This window comes from Poecile atricapillus, chromosome 1 (assembly GCF_030490865.1).
Source record: "Poecile atricapillus isolate bPoeAtr1 chromosome 1, bPoeAtr1.hap1, whole genome shotgun sequence".
In the NCBI taxonomy this organism is placed as follows: Eukaryota; Metazoa; Chordata; class Aves; order Passeriformes; family Paridae; genus Poecile; species Poecile atricapillus.
In genome coordinates, this window is record NC_081249.1 from 148,674,866 (window position 1) to 148,680,865 (window position 6,000).

The 6,000-nt window shown below is 44.4% G+C and overlaps 1 protein-coding gene across 3 annotated transcripts in view; it reads right to left on the minus strand.

The window, feature by feature from the left end:
- PALS1 (protein associated with LIN7 1, MAGUK p55 family member) overlaps positions 1-5,374 on the minus strand; it is a 55,621-nt gene extending 50,247 nt beyond the window's left edge. For 2 of the 3 annotated variants that reach the window (XM_058829939.1, XM_058829938.1), the window contains exons 1-2: positions 5,223-5,374; positions 441-550 (exon numbers count right to left, since the gene is read on the minus strand). The gene's annotated coding sequence lies outside the window, so the exon portion shown is untranslated. The remainder of the gene's footprint in view (positions 1-440; positions 551-5,222) is intronic. The other variant, XM_058829937.1, reaches the window with a different exon arrangement.
- Positions 5,375-6,000: the final 626 nt, after the last annotated feature.

Below are 6,000 nucleotides of genomic sequence, written 5' to 3' on the forward strand. Positions count from 1 at the left end.
CCACAACATTGCAGGATCATTGCATGATCTGATACTAAGGTGAGGCCTTCGCTTTATACACAAAGACATCATATTCTTAATAAAAAGTTGCCATGGTAACTGTGATACTAAAGAATTTAACTCAGTACCACAAACACCATGCAGACAAACTTGCTTCCCTCCCTGGTTTTCTCCTCTGCCACACTAAAAACCAGTTTCTAAAAAAGTGATTAACAGTGAAGGCATTACCAAAGCATACCACCTTCACTGACCTTAACTGTAAAGACCATCTCAGTTAAGAAAACACTTGGGTTTACACATGAATATTCAGGTGAGAGCTGTCCCTGATGATCTCTCTCTGCTACCCAAACCAAAATTTGGCTCCAGAAAACCTCAAAAGCTAAGTAATTTCTCTCAATAGTGTTTTTACCATGACATCACACCAGTTATATTTTACCTACCTTCAGATAAAATCTTCAAAGTTTCATTCCTCTTTAATATACATTTCATTAAACGCAGGTCACTCCCACGACATCACACAGCTAGCAGCTCGCATATTCTTCACAATATACTGTTAAAATAAGAAATTACTCTTTCAGGCACTAGCATACATTGTCCTCCTTTGAGCTCACACATTTATACTCTGAATTCCACTCAGCACTACTGGTAGTTAAATGAACACTCTTCCAGCTTCTCCTTCCTAACTTTAAAAATATACACTTATCCTTGGAAACAGACTCGGAATGCATACCAGCCACCTCCCAGCACCATCACCAGGTCAAAGAGCAGATGCTGAGGTTGTACTGGCACATCCCAGTTATCAAATGTTTATGGTTTTACTGAGTTCAGCTTTCTAGAGAGCTTGAAGAAACCACTGAACAACTTCAAACGAGACAATTCACACTGACTATTCAGCTGATGTATGTACACAGGCTGATTTAGATGCTAACATACTACTACCACACTTGAGTGTTCCAAATACCTTTTTTAAAGGACCACTTAACTGTCCTATCACTTTCAGTGATCCTTGCCAGGAATCATTCCTGGGTTTGAACTGCTTTCACCAAAAAAACTCTCACATTTAAGAGTCTTCTGAATTATCTGTTATGGCCAAATAACCAAGCATAACCTAAAATAGTTTCCCCAGAAGTTGTGCCCTGATACAAGAATGAAAATTATGGTTTGGTTTCTATTTTCTGTTTCTTAAGAAAAGCTACATTTTCCCAGAATTTCTATTTAACATCCATTCTTTTGTTAGACCTCTGCAGGACATGAGGAGTCTACACTGATAAATCATAGCAAATTCAGACACTAAAGACCATGAGCTATATTGTCACACATATCAGTAGTCAAGTCTTTTCTCTAACCATATAACTGAAGTTTTAAAAATACAACACCAGAGACAAAATCAAGTATTAAAAACATTCAAGCAAAACCTATTAGCAATTTCTTGTTAATTATTTTTTCTTTAGAAAACAATTATGGTCAACCAGAACAGATACATGATGCAACAGGCAAATCTTTTAAGGAAATACAAGGCACAGACCAGACCTATTATAACAGATAATAACCACAGGTATGTTGAAACAATTACATTTCTGTATCTAATTATTTGGTGTCTTAGAAGAAAGCAGAATTAGATCCACAAGGGAACCTAAATCCCATGCCACCTACTAGACTCCACAACCCACAGATAAACAACCAAGACCTGCTCTAAAATGAAAAGGACATGTTACAGGTACTGTTCAAGTACCTAATATTCAACCTGAGTAGGAACTGGCTGAGTCAGATAAGAATAAAGATCAGAGATTTAAGTCTTCAAAATTTTACACCATGCTAGAGAAAAAAAAAACCATCTCCAAGAAAAAACCCTTTCCTTTACTTTTTCAACACTTTGTCTGTAAGAAGGGAAGGAGACCTGAATCCATATAATTATTTCGTAATTGATTAAGCCATTCCCTGGGCTATGCATTCACTCCCTTCCCAAGTGACTCTTACTCCTCAAGAATGAAACCAAAACACCCACTGGTCAGGCAGTTAAGACTTTCCTTTTGGGAACTGGTAGCTCCCCTAAAGAGCAAAAAGATTTGAACCCAAATCTCAATCTACTGAGTAGGTACTTAAACCATTTCCATATCTTTAAAGAAATGCAACATCCTTTTTCTGCCAAAAGAGAAGTGTGCAAGATTAGGTCTTTCTTCATGGAATTGGGGCATTCCTTTTTGAAATGTGCATTACTGATGGTACCTCTATTTGCTTTCTAATTTAACTGATGCAAGCTTTGAGAGTTACAGCATTTTTTTCTTCCCACACAGCTATGTGTTAGTGTGCAATTATACACCCCAGCATTATAAAATAAGTCTTTACCAAAAGACATAAACAGACCCGTTAAAAAAAAAGAACAAACCCCAAAAGGTTACTTCAAAATAGTCTGAGATACAAACTTAATTAGTTATAATTTCCTCTTCTGCTTCATACTTTAGCCCTAGCTACACTTAAGACATTTTGTCTAGCTTGTCTAGCTGTATTGGGAGTGCAGGAAAGAGGATGTGTACATAAAACACCCCTGTTGTCAGAACTGCTATACTGAAGAAAGCTCCAAGGTAGATAACTACACTAGAAAAGCAATTCTGCCAGCAGACCTGATTTTAAACCACCACTTAAATTGTTTCCACTGAGTTTTCTATCACAGACATATTGCAAACCTTTTCAAATACACAGATGCCTCTCTTTGCCCATTAATAAAAGGAAGACAATAGAGCAGTATTTAATCAATATTTACAAAAAGGCTTGAAGTTTTCAAATGCATGACCAAGGCAGTAATCAGTCTTCAAAATACCATGATGTCGAGCATTTCTGCAACAGTGCCTAATAAAGTACTTTAAACATGTCAGCTACTAAACATTTAAAAATTTTAAACATAGCTCATGAATACAAATACAAATCCTGTTATCTAGGAAGTAGCACACTGTTTGAAATTTTAGTCTTCAGCATTCTAAAAGCCCAACACTGTAAAAGGAAAACACTTTAAAGCACAAATTGGGAAAAAAAAACCAGTAGCTGAGACAGATTGTTAAAACTGTTAGTATCTGATGTTAAGATCCAATCTTTGAAGAGACATCATAATAGAATTTGCATCTAAAATTGCCATAGGTTTTTTTAAAAGCCTGCAACTTTTAAGTATAGCAGATTGTAATTAAAACAGCAAATGAAGTATTAGGAAAATGTAATAATTTTATTACAACAAATCTAATTATTTTATCATAAACAAGGGACAATAAATGGATGCACATGGGCTTCAGTCTACATTAAGTTTTCTGTGCCCATAACTCTTGGTATGAATCCCAAACTCTGCATTGCATTTTTAATGTCTACATCACATCCTGCTGTGGTACTGAAAGATGCCTGTCACCCCTCAGAGGTCATAAGTAACTCCTGCAGATTCCTAAGCCAGATAAATCAGTCTCCTGAAGAAATATTTTGAGGCACATTTCTAAGTTCAGAACTTATGAGAAGAAATTTAATAAATAAGGAAATTTAATAAATAAGGAAAATTACAGTCTTTACCATCAGCTAATTCTATACAGAAAAAAATCACCATCCATTGTTATTCCACACATTGCAAAGCAATATGACACACACTGGAAGAATGTAAACTCTGAAAAAAAAAAACCTTAAGAAAGAGTTCAGTGATCATGGACTAACATTTAAATATCTATTACTTAATTAACAATAATGATAATTAAATGTAACATTCCACAATACCGCTTCAAAATGCTGTAATATTTTTGACACCTTGTTAAAAGTGTCTACAATTTTAACCATTAGTTAAGCTTTTAATATGTAAAATACCGGATTTTTTCTTTTTAAGCACACCATGTTGGAAAAGAGTTTACATGTGTATAATTCAGCCAGACTGAAGTGTTTGGCATCTGGATTTATAGTAACAGCTTTAATATGATCATAAGAAAATAATATGCACTGTGAAAATTTGGACAACAGATTAAAACCAAAAGCTTGCAGACTCAGATGCCTAAAGACAATACAAAGATACTTTATTTTTTTACAAATTCATGAAAAATACTCAATCCTCAAAAAGGACAGAGAGATCCTTTTAAGGCATAAGAAACTGAACACAGAAGCAGCAAACACATAGATCACCATTAGCCACTTGTTAGAAGTCTGACTGCAGTCAGCAATATATCATCACGTATCTAGAATGAAAGTATTTTGCTCCATTAAGTGAGCTATGGATATAGTCTATGCCTAAATAATTCCAATAGAGGCTTCATTTTTAAAAGAAAATACCCTCACAGCACTAATTTATATTTATCCCTTTTAATAATCCCCATGAAGCTATATATATTCCTCAGTAAGGTCTAATGCAAGTTAATTTAATTTTCTCAGGCGGTTTGTCTCACGAAGCTCACAGTCACCGCGTTCTTTGTTGCCTGGCTGTAGCGTCTCTCTCTCCCACCACACAGCCTCGATCCCTCCGCTAGGAAAGCAGCAGCACCGCAAAACCATTACCACTCCAGCTTTCGGAAAAAGGAGCCGCTCCAACCGGGATGTGCGCTAACTACTGCTGACTGTAAAATACACTGTAAGTCGCTCATGTTCAACCTGCTTTAACTTAGCCCCGCAAAGCTTCATAAACCAATGCGAAGCGAAAACTTCACGGAGGAATCATTTCCAAACACAGAGCTGCCAGAGCATCAGAAGTGGACGGGAGGGGGGCCTGAAGTTTCTCCCCGCCTTGTTTAAACACGTACACAGCCCACTACAAGTAGGCAGAGAGAGCACACAGCCAAGTGCAGGAGGTTTTCTTACACCTCCTGGGCCTAAGCTCCCGGGAGGCACCTCAAGAGAGGGCGGGAGGGAAGCCGCAGGAGCCGCTCTCGGGAGGCCCCCCGTGCTCCCGGCAGCGCCGCCGGCACCTGTAGCCGCCACGGCCGGGGCCGCCCCGCCCGGCCGGGACCCGCGGCCAGGGTACAGCCCGGGCCACCGCCAGAGGGGTGCGGGGACCGGCGCCGAGCCCCGAGAGCCGCCGCGCCCGGCTCTGCCCCGCCGTCCCGCCCGGCCTCGGCCCGGCTCTTCCCTGCCGTCCCGCCCGGCCTCGGCCCGGCCGGACCCCCGGGGCCTGCGCGGGCGCCGTGGCCGCGGGGGAGGCTCCGGCCAGCCGAGACTCGCGGCTCCCCGCCGGAACCTGTTGCTCGCACGCCGGGCACAGGCGCTCCGCTCACCGTCCGTCTCTTGCCGCCGCTGACACGCTCCGGCCCGGCCGCCGGCTGGAAGTCCGAGTCTCCGGCGTCCCGCGGCGTCCCCGCGCCCAGCCTGCGGAGCCGCCCGGCCCCGGCCCCCGCAGCGCTGCGCAGCCGCCGCCCAGCCCGGCCCGGCCCGGCCCGGCCCCGCGCCCGCCCCAGCGCCACCGCCCCGCCCCGCCGCGCAGGCGCGGGGCCGCCCCACGGCCGCCCCAGCCCGGCGGGCGGGCGGCGCGGCGCTGCCCCCGGAGGCCGCAGCGGTGGTCGGGGCAGGCGGGATGGGGCCGTCAGGTGCAGTGGGGACGTGAGACGTGGCACTGCTTCTGTGTCTCCTTCCTTGCAGAATCACCGAACCCAGTAGGTTGGAGAAGACTTCTGAGGTCATTGAGTCCAACCTATGACCGAGCACCACCTTTACAACCGTGCACTGGGTGCCACGGCCAGTGTTTCTTTAGTACCTCCAGGGATGGTGACTCCACCGCCTCCCTGGCAGCCCATTTCAGTCCAGTCCATTCCCGCCGTCATCTCCCATCTCGGGGCTTTCTGGGCGCCCCCGAGCGGGACCAGCACAGGAGCCTGTGCCCCGAGCAGACCTGGCTCGGCCGCCTGGCCACTCGCTCCTTCCTCCTCTCCCCCCTCCAGCTGCCGCCCCCGCCCGGGCCAGTTCTGCTGTGGCCTGGGTGCGCCAGGCCGCTGCAGCCCCTTCCTCCTCCCCCCTCCTTAGCATCCCCCCGTTCGCCTGCTGCTGCCGCCGCATCCT